The sequence below is a fragment of the Pinus tabuliformis genome, chromosome 4_2 (assembly GCF_031772625.1).
Source record: "Pinus tabuliformis cultivar Carrire ecotype Pingquan chromosome 4_2, CPIR1, whole genome shotgun sequence".
Classification (NCBI taxonomy): Eukaryota; Viridiplantae; Streptophyta; class Pinopsida; order Pinales; family Pinaceae; genus Pinus; species Pinus tabuliformis.
Genome location: NC_142304.1, coordinates 102951639 through 102963564, shown reverse-complemented (window position 1 = coordinate 102963564; position 11926 = coordinate 102951639).

Below are 11926 nucleotides of genomic sequence, written 5' to 3'. Positions count from 1 at the left end.
TTGATCTCAAGAGCAGATGCTTCGACGTGTTGTACCTCAACATTGTAAGTGGGTTGAGCTACTTCAATGTGTGGGTTTGGGAATGGTGGTATAGGTAGTTAAGTGGGAGTGTATATTTGAGAAGGATGTGGATGGGGTTGTGGTTGTGGTGGAGGTGAATGGTAAGGATAACATGGAGTTTGGTATGGAGGATATTGAGGAAAATAATGAGGATATTGTGGATGTCTCCCATAAGTTCCTTGCCAACCTTGTTTCCAAGATTGGTTTTGGGGTTGATATGTCCAATGTTGCTAAGGAAAGGCTGTGTTCCAATTACTTTGAGGTGGATATGAATAGCCTTGAAATTGTGAATTATGATCTTGCATCATATCAAGCTGAATAGGCTGCCATGGTCCTCTTGGAGTTATATAACATTGATGCATTGGCAATTGACATGCTCCATTGCCCTATTGGTAAACTTCCTTCAACCTTGGTAATGAGGAGAAATATTTAACATCATGTGATTCTGCATGGACAACAAAAATGTCTTATTTTTGCTCATTTTGTATTCTTAACATTTCTACTTGTTTGGTTATATTTCTAAGAATTTCTGCTTTAAAGTCATCAAACAAATTTCCAAGTTTAGCTTTACTTACTGATCTTGATGCTAATTGACTTACTCTTGCCTTTCCTCTTGATATGTGTCTGCATGTTTTAAAAATTTCATCAAATGATAATTGTTATACATCACCTCTACTTACGATATGAAGGAGATTAATCCATTCATCCCTAATTGTTCTAAGTAAGAGAGTTTTTAATGTGTCAGATCTTAAATGATGTAGTTTTCCCCTCTTAACATTATACATGAAACTCTCTATTAGATCCTCTATACTCTCATCTTCTCTTTGATTCATTCTAAATATTTCTTCGTTAAGGTCATGATATTTATGTCTTTCTATAAATATCTTTTGCATACCATTCCATGATCTGATTGAATTAGTCCCTAAACTCATGAACCCTTTAAGAGCTTTATCCTTCAAAGTTGTCGGAAACAATCTCAATTTTTGAGTTTTTAATAAGTAACCATAATATCTACAAACAATCTCAAATTAAAAGAGAAAGGTTTCTGGATACTCTGACCTTAGACCATGAAATTTCGGAAGAAAATATGGGGGGATGTTCTTCATGCGCACATTAACATCGGTATCTTGAATGGGAAATGCGAGAGGATCTTCCTCATTGTCATAATCTCCATCCATTTATTCTACATTCTTTGCCATCTCTTCTTCTTCTTCTACCTGTGAAAGTGGATGGTGATATGGCTCTTACTGCACCATGTGATCAAATGGGGGGGTGGGTTGGTGTTGGAGAATTTTTTTTTGTTTTTATGATTGAATGAAAACTATAATGCAATGCAATTTCCTACTTTTGAAATTAAATATGCCTAATGAAAATATTTTTTTGTTTTTGCAAAAACTAAAAAGAAATGAATCAACTAGGGAATAAAACAATGCATACTTTGACACCTCCGTGGAAACGACACCAAAAAGTGATGAGCCTCAGTATTGCAACAAGAATGTTGCAAATCCCAAGGCTACTGACTTTAATTATCAACATGGGGTTCGTACAAACTTAAGAGGTGTCGGCACTATATGTGCAGCATACAATGTGTCCTTCTTTTGTTGTCATGATGTAATGGAATGCATGTACTAAATTCAAATCCTAAACTAATTGTAGAAAATGAGATGTTAAAAATGGAACCTTAACCTATTGAAAGAAAGAAAGTAGAAGGAAAGAGACAAAAATTCAATGCTAAATCACTCCATTTCCTAATTAACTGCCAAAAAACTATGCTTTGAAATAATGCTAAACTATCATGAACCAAATGCTATTATCTAAGAATGGAAGTAAGAAGCATCAAACATCACTAATGTGCAAGTAAAGGGACTGAAATAAATTTGTTTTTGTCTTTTTGTCTTTTCATGAAAAATCAAGTATAAAAACTAATTCCCTTTGGTGATGTGGTAGGTGAATTAAGGATGTTGGAGGTTGGATGGAAGGGTTATAAGATGTTTGGATAGTGTGGGCGACCCTTGGGAGCATTTTTGTGACTTCCTAGAGGTTTTCCATCAATTCAACCTCAAAACAGGCCATTTCAGGAAAGCCTATAGGATCTACTAGAAACCTACAGGATGATCCTGTACGAATTATAGTGAACCTACATGATATAGCCGAGAGAAAAATGTGGTGTGTTGGAGGTGATGGGAGGCCTAGGAAAGGTTTGTGATTGGTGGAATGGAGTAGGAAAATTCCTATGATCACTCAAAACTCAAAACCAAAGTTGGGAGATGGATGGATTTGCTCAAAAAGCTTGGAGAAGTTTCCTTATGAAATGATGAAAATGGTGAGGGTTTAATGACCAAGAAAATAAAATACAAATTAGATGGGACAAATTTTTATATTCACTACAATTTCTTACCTCCCTATTCCAAGTGTAATAACAAAAGATCTCTGTTAACCTACGCAAAAAATAAAAAACATTACTAATCGAAAATCTAGAAATTCAAGAACTAGCGAGCTAGTAAATCTAAAAAATGCCTAACCAAATAAAGTTCAAATGCAATGGGGTAAATTTTGTTTTGAACTAGAATGTTTTTTTGATCTGATGTAAGTGAAATTAATTCGATTGAAGCTCGTTAGCATGCTCTAAAAAATAGCATAAATGTATTGTTCTATGCTAAAAAGGAGGTCCAATGATCTAGATTTGGGAATAAGAAGACTAATCCAAGAAACTCAATGATTCCTATGAACTTCCAAAGCTTTTCCATGGATGAATTGATGCTTGTGATCCTGCAAAAGAACTTATATCAACCATTTAACTCAGTCCTACAATAATAAATCATTAATTATAAATGCATAAATAGAAAGAAATAAAAATAAGAGATGCAGGTGAATAAGCAATGAAAAGAGGGAAAGAAAATGATACAAAAGGGATCTGAGGTTCCTAGGATGGAAAAGCCCAAGAAAAATTGGAGACCTATGGAGAAAAAGTTTAGAAGCTGAACATGACACCAATCTTCATTACTTTCATCAATAGAAGTACATCACTGCAAGAAAATATAACGGAGCAATACAATCTCTCTCCATAATAACATTAATGAAAAAATCTCTCCCTAGAGGAAAATTCGACTTTTTACTTATACAAAATGATTAGAAATCATTCCTCATGAATGGAGGAAGCTTTCCCCACAAAAATCCCTTGATTAGTGGATCTAGTCCCCAATACTAGGAGTTTGCATTAAATGGCAGGGAACACATTCCTAGATTTTCTCAATCATTGGAGTCCCACAATTTGTTCCATAATTCCATAATATATTGTTGAATTATTATTTATTGTTGATCCTCTAGTAGTAGGGAACAAGTATCTAAATTACCTCCTCCTCCAACTCTTCATAATCTGCGCAATATTCTCATAATATTCCACAAAAAATAAATAATATTAGGCACAAATATTGAATTATTCATAAACCTTCCAAATGAATATATTAAAGTTAAAAATAAATTATCTGATGCAAAAATAGAGGTTTAATGTGCTGAAGGATGGTCATAGGCCCTAATTTATGTTTTAATTTAGAGGCATGGACCTTAAATTATGTCTAATTTAGAGGCCCATTAGTTACATCTCCTCAGGTTAGGGTTTTGGTTGTTTAGGGTTTTCTCTTACTGTTCAGTAATAAAAAGGCCCTTGAGCCTCATTGTAGCGCAGTTCAAAGGCATGTAGCCACCACATCTCTTCTCACAGATAAGCTACCATCGCCTGAGCTAATCTTATTTCCATTCTGTTTGTAAGCATATTTTAGTATTTGATATTAATGGAATGAAGTGTTATTTATACTAAATCTTTGTATTTATGGTTATATCTGTAAAATTTTTTGCATTCCTATTTAAATCCGGATTAGAGCAACAATGCTTCTTTATGAATCACAAATAAGTATGAGACCCCTATGCTCAGATATGTTGTTATGATCTATATATTACATATTTATTGCATGTTTAACGAAATTCCTATATTGTCTAGTAGGTTTCCAGTTAAGTACTTACTCAAGTGTTTGCATTAGTATATTTGTTTCAATGTGATTTATCATTTCGAAAAGTTTCATGAAGTTCTGGGTAGTGGCCTAAGTCCTGGCCCTTAAAAAGTAACACAGAATCTCAAGTCACTAGCTCATAATTGCTTGGAAAAATCCTCAGTCATTGGCACGTCTTGTTGTGGGAGTGATTGGAAGTATTTGGTCGCATGCATGCCTTTTCATGGGAGCGACTGAGCCTCTAGGATAGTAAAAATATAAGTTGTCTCAGGGGTTAAGCACCTGGACAAGTTGGTTACCTCCTGAAGGGTTTGTAGCTCCTCGGGAAGGTTTGTTTGGTTTTTTTTTGTCGGTTCCACTTCCTTAACTATACTTGGTGTGTTTAATCACATCATAATAGCCTCTCATCGCATGTTTAGCCCAGTGGAACAGTTAGCTTGGGTAAATGTGGAAAGAGGGTGTTACAAATATGGTTGAAGGTACATCTAATCACTTTATGTATTTTTATTTATCTGAATATTGCTTATATGTTTAAGAAAAATTGTGTAATGTTCTCCTATATTGCTATGAGGGAAAAGGAAATATTATAGTTGGTGCATAGTGATGTGTTTGGACCAATGTTGGTTCCATAACTAGGTAAATTTTTGTACCATGTTTAATTTATATATGAATTCTTGAGGAATACATGTATTTATTTCATAGGAAGAAATTTGAAGTACTTGACACATTTAAAGAGTTTAAGGATATTGTGTAAAATCAAATAAAGAAGAAATTAAGATGCTAAGGATGAATAATGGTAGAAAATTCTATAGGAATGAATTTGAGGAATTATGTAGATAGTGCAGTATATCTAAAAACATTACTACTCCAAACACACTTCAGTAAAATGGAGTCACATAAAGGAGGAACATGATACTAATGGACCAAGCAAGTATCATTCTTAGTGGTGCCAACTTTGGATAAAAATTATGGGAAAGGAAGTAGATATTTTATGTTACCTAGTATATCAATTATCCTCATTATTATTGGATGACAAGGCTTTCTTAAGCCCTAGATAAGCCATATGTTAACCCTAAAATCCATTATTAATCCATAGACATTGAGTTATTAAGTTTATATTGTTATATTTCTATGTAGTCTAGAACCTTCCATTATACCCTTTCATTATAATTGTACCCTTCGTCTCGTATGTTAATTCCAAGGTACTTAGTCTTAATATTATCATATCTTATCTTATTTTGTATTCATTGTAAGGATATTTTAACCTTGAAGTGGATTATATTCATTTACTTCTTACCATTTTTTAGGGTGCGTCGTCCATGACATTTGGTATCAAAGCATACAAACTTATGGTTTTGCTACTTCAAATGAGTAGTTGTAAAATTTTTACTATATATTTTCTTAGGGTGGACTCAGATTGTGAAATTATAAGAAGATTAAGGATAGATCTCAAAGTACATCTAATTAAAATTTTAGACTTTTTTTACTATACTTTTGGAGATATACCCTATGAAATTTAGGATTGAATGGTCCTGATATTTTCAAATGGGTGACATTGTAGTTTTGGATATAACTTCTTTTCTATGATACCTTATACTATGAATTTTTTAATAGACCAAGGAGATATTTCTAGTTATATCTATAAAACATTTACATTATGGTTCACTACATTTTTGGAGATATACCTTGTGGATGTTAGGGCTTGTACATAGTTGTAAAATCAAATTTGAATTAGAAATATTGAAATTTTTTCTATGAATTTCTCCTAGAGAACCTTTTGGATGTCAAAATTTTAGGATTTTGAGGAGACATGGTAAGGCATCCTAGGTAAAACTTTTAGAGTCATTTTTGAAAAATTAGATATGTGGGATGCTATAACAGTTTTATCTTGGGAATAAGCCAAAAATAAATGAGTTTTGGGAAAGTTACCATAATTTTTGCATGACACATCCAATTTTGATTAGATTTGTGGAATTGTCGAGAAGATATATCAAAGTACCGCAAGTAGAAATTTCATATTCCTAAGGGTTCAAATTTAAGAAATATATTAGGACAAAGGAAATCCATCTAGATAGTCTACAAATTAGGGTTTTTAAAGGTGTGCAAGATGAATCTAACATATATTTTGATTCGAAGATATATTTTTGGTGATTCAAAATATATGATAAAAATGAAAAAGAAAAAATTGTTAATTTTTAATTAGAAGGCTCCTAAGGGAGCTTATAAGTTTACTTCACCAATCAAGCCTCCATAAATCTAATACATGACTCATGAAAAAAAAATAAGATGTCTAGTAATGGGCATCCAAGTTGGAATTCTAATTTTTGTAGTTTCAAATATTAGTAAAATAATTTGGAATAAAAGAGGGAGGGAAAAAAACAAAAAATTTAAGAACATACGTGGACGTAATTGACAAAATAACCAATATTCTCATGGAAAAGAATATTGTTTTTTATGCAAACCATTAATAACTGTAAGGAAAAATATGAAATTCGTTAAGGACAAAATTGACCAAAATCAACGAAAAGGAGTATATAAAATCAATTGCACCCGTTGAAAAATCTACATTGGTGAAACTAGTAGGTCATCCAAAACTAGAATAAAAGAGCATTGTGCTAACTGTTAGTGTCTATGAATCACCAACAATTGAATGTACTCTTTCCATGTGGTTGATAGGGTTAATAGGTCAAATCGTTATATTTTCAAATAAAATTTGATCATTGGTTAGTTCTAGGTCATTACTACTCCCTTCATACTCAAGGTCATAAAATGTTGTCATGGTCTTGTCATCACTCCTTGTGATGATCCAACAAAAGAGTGTTTTTGTCATCATTGAAGGCCATAAAATCATAATCATACATACTTCAAAGCTTCCAAGTTCCAAATCATGATTTAAGATATCCATTTGGTGTCATTATTAGGTTAGGTCATCATAAGTCATGGAGAGAGTCATGCCATCACCTAGGTCACCATCATGGGAGTTAGTAATTAGGTCAAAAGTGTTATAAAATGTTTTCTAAGGTACACTTACCTCTCAATAAGATGTAACCTTTCCTAATAAAGTGATGAAGTTGTAGTACATTATCCTATTATTTCATTTTTCAAAAAAGGCAAGTCAAATCAAAACATGACCCAAAGAAAAAATTGATTTCCAACCTATAAGAAGACCATACAAGCATTATAATTTCTTATTTCACCTTAATTGAGGATCTCTCTACCATCGAGCTTCATTCCAGCCACCAAGGCATCAAAATTTCTCCTCAAATTAGTTCCTTACCTCCCACGTTGTGCTTTTGCCTTCTTCGCTATGCTTCTGGCTCTATGTTGTGATTTTGAATTTGGAGGCTAAGTAAGAATCTTAGGGGTTCCATTCAGAATTTCATAGGTTATAGGATCTCTTTGGAAATTAAGTAGACAATTGTCACTCCTCCTATGCATCATTTTTATCAAAAAACTCCGTGAAATTCCCTCTCCTAGGGTTTCACCGCGCTTTTGCTTTCTATGTCTTTTTGCTTCATTTCAGTGGTAAAAATATATACATTTTCTATTCTATCACCCTCGCCCACACCTCATCTACCCCCCCCCCCCCCCCAAAAAAAAACTTTTCCCATACCCATTCCCTTCATCTCCCTCATTTTCCTACAAACCATAGCCTATGTTGCGCTTTTGATGAATTCCTAGGATAGGAATGTGTTTTGCAGTTTTTCACACATTTCCATTACACATTCCAAGAAATTTCACATACCTACACTCCCTAACACATATCCCTACCCCCTATAATTTTCCTGAAAATTCACCTAACCCCTAACCCCTTCCTTCCCTTCCCTCAACACAACTATCTGATTTCCTCTATTTTCCAAAATCATACACTATCTTTCCTCCCTACCAAGCTAGGGTTTTATCATGCAGAATGAAACCATGGAATGTGAGAAGAAAAATTACAACAGAGGAGGTAAATTTTCTAGGTATGGGCCCACTCAAGTCCAAGAGATCATTGTCTCATCTTTCATCAAGAAATCAGTTCAAGATGTGGGTTGCCTAGGTTTTAATGAAAGGATTCAAGAGGCGGGTTCCCATGCCAAATTAACAATCATCTTTGCCACTAATTTTATGGGGGATAAGGCCATCATAGCAGGGGTTTACTTCATCATCTCAGTAGATTCCATAGCCTTAGCCACTGGTATCCCTAACCATGGAGAAATCACGTTTAAAGGGATGGATTTGGACATTGAGAATTAGAAAGTTTTCCTAAAGCCACACTACAAATATGTTCCTACACACATCTTTCCCTTTAGATAATTCATTGAGATGTATGCTCCTTTAATTAAGATGATCATGATTTACTTTACCTGCGAAGGGAAGTTTTCAAGACTATATCAGTATCACATAAGGTTATTGATGCATTTCACAACAATCAAACCTCTAAACCTACCTCACTACTTGTACAAAAGCCTTGTCAAGATGATAGATAAGGTACAAATCAAAGGGAAAGATCACCAAGAAAACCTATTTCATCATGGGTTATTCAAATTCATTGTCTACATTAGCTTTCACAGGCTAACCTATCTTGGGAGGCATTCATGCAATCAACTTCTCTTTTTTCTGCTACTAGTCAACCTAGCAGTCAAAGTACTCCATTGGCATCACCAAGGCCTCAAGAGGTTGGCTCTACAAGAAAGCCTGAAGTGAAAAATATACCTCAGAAAGAGGCGACAAAAACCTATAGCAGAGGTAAAATACTTTTATTTTCTCCTAACAGTGTGGAAAGAGTCCAACCTACTATTGTTGGACAAGAAACATTAGGACACTAGCATGATGCACCCTTACATGAAGAAATATAGGTACCTTTTGATGCTGACATGGCTGAGAAAGATAAGTCAGTTGAGAAAATAATCCAAGATAAAGAGGCAAAAATCAGAGAGCTTAAGGATGATTTGGAAAAACAAAAATTCATGATAACATTCTTACAGTGAGAGAATAGGTAGCTTAAGGCAAATCAACTTTTTCTCAGTAAACCTAAGGCTGATTTGGTGGCAGAGGATGATAAAGTTAAGGTTGTAATAGATGTGGAGTATCTTGAGGATAAAGAGTTTCAAATGAAGCCAAGGAGGACAAATAAAAGAGGACTAAAGAGGTAGAAAGGGCAAGGGAGTGAGCCATCTCCTCCATTAGGTCAACAGGACATTGAGGATACCATTGCAACTGAGCTTGAAAAGGACAAAGAGTATTGGCTTAGTAGGGTCTGTTAGTGTCAGTCTTTGCATTCTTTCACCACCGATCAAATGTACTTTTAAATGCATTTTTTAGGGTTTCTGGTCAAATTTTTGTTTTAAAAAAAAATTCAATAAAATTTGGTTACCGTTTATGAAACTCAATTTACATTAGTCTTTTGAGTATCATGGTAAAGGTCACCATCTTGGTCAAGGCATATCATGATTAGTAGAGTGACATTGTCATTATGGTCCATAATCCATTAATTGGGTCACAAATAAGTCATCACTAGCTCACCACTAGGTCACTAGATGAATTCTAGAAAATTAGTATTTACACCTTTCATTTTCATGTCAAAAAGAAGAGTGGGGGTTATTTAGGTCACCAAGGTTTGAAAATATATGTTTTGTTTAATTTTCTCAAATGAAATATCATTATTAAAACATAAAAAATCAAAGTGTCAAAGTCCAAATGAAAGTTATTTGTGGGTCGACAATTGTTCTACACAGAAAAAATAGAATTTTCTCATGTATAAGGGCTCACCATTCATTGTTTTCATTCTCCACTTTCTCATTGTTACATTCATCTCTCCACATCACTCCAGTGAGATAAATATTCCATGCCAAGAAGGGTCATTTTCACTCAAAACCAAGTTTTGAAACCTATGTTATGCAAACACTCTGTCTCTGCTACGCATTCATTGTTTGTTGCTTTATTGTTTCTCTAAGGAGTGGGATTTCTACACTTGTTGGCCTCTTCATGGTGACTCTTCTCTACATATGAAATAGGTTGGTAGTATTGCCTTAGTTTTTATACTCTTTGGTTTTCTTTCCTTAAGCTCATTATGTCCCACCTCTCTTCCTAGGGTTTTTGAAAGCAGTTTATGAGAGTTTTTACTCTTTACTTGTCAAATCATTGATAAAACTCACATGTTTGTTCTCACACAACATTATCTACCTCACATATTATGTACCTACATACTTTTCATCGAACCCACGCCTAAATTTCACCATTTCTACTCAAACCCTAGCAAATTTGCACTCCTTTTCACAATAGGACTGTGTTTTAGGGTTTTGGAAGCCTTCCACTCACTCAAATCTGATAATTCTGGTTTCCTTGGCTTCCAAAGCCTCCCCTCTACTTCCATAAATTTTATTAGAACTTTCCCACACTCACACAGCCCTTCAAAATCCCCTGTTTTCAAAAATTCAAACCCTAGTTTTCCATCCTAAGAGCTTAAGGGACCAAATAGATTCTGAAACTTGAGAGCAGAAGAAGTACATAGGAGGATATGTCATTAGGAATTATCCCACATCAAACCATGAAGTTTTTTCTTCTCCCTTTGTCATGAAAACATTTGAAGATGCTGGATGCCTTAAGTTTTGTCAAAAGCTTGAAGAACTGAAATATAATGACGAACTAACAAGTGCCCTTGCCACCAAGCTGCAAGATGACAAAGCTACCATAGTGGGGTTCCAAATAATTTTGTCAAGACAACTTGTCTCCTAAGCTACAGGGATTCCAAACATTGGAGAGAATTGGTTCAAAAGCGAAGAGCTTGACCTTCCACCCTATAATATATACCTAAAACCATAGTACCAGGCAACTCCAACCTATATTTTTCCATTCAGACATCTATTGGATAGATACAACCTTCATATGGAGATGATCATGAGGTATTTCACATGTGAAGGTAAGTTATCAAGGATTTACAAGTACCACATGAAACTTCTCTTGCATTTCACTGGTATACAACAAGTAAACTTGTCCTATTTTTTGTATAAGAGTTTGGTCAAAATGGCAGAGAAGGTACATTAACAAGGGGAGAAATATCACTGTAATTTGTCTCATCATGGCCTAGTCAAAGTGCTAGTTTGTCATCAACTTGCACAAGCAAATGTGTCTTGGGAGCATTTTGCAAAGTTAGCATTTCCTTCATCTTCTTCAACTAGGTTTCATGATAAAACCATGCCTATAGTTTCGCCTATGCAACAAGAGATAGCTTCCTCAAGTAAATCAACTAAGAGAAAGGACAGGTCAGAAGGGTCTCATACCTACACTAGAGATGATAGGCTCATGTTTTCTCAATAGGTGGTTGAAGGGACCAAGCCTATAATAGGCAAAGAAGCGGTTTCCTCACAACACGAAGAGTCCTCTCATCTGGACACACATGTGACTGCAAAAGAGAAAGAACAAGAGGGAAAAATCAAAGATCAGATAATCAAGGTTAAGGAGGTTGAAATCAAGAAGTTAGAGGGAAAATTGATCAAGGAAAATTCTCTAATACCACACCTAGAGCAAGAGAACATGCAACTAAAGGTGAACTAGATGATGTTATACAAGCAGGATGCAATGTCAAAGAAGGAAGATACAAAGGGAAAGGTAGTGGTTCAAATTGAAGTGTCCAAAGGTAAAGGTAAACAAGTTTCATTAGGAAGACCTAGGACTAGAGCAGCTAAGAGAGCTTTTGAGCAGCAAAGATAAACTTCACTACCAAAGATGTTGATTACGGTAGATGACCAAATCACTAGAAACATAAATGAAGATAGAGTTTATTGGCTTGACAAGGTGAATGAATACCTGGAGAAGCTCCTCAAGAAGTTCAATAGGAACAACAACTTGCAGAGGCACATGGAAATGTGTTATTA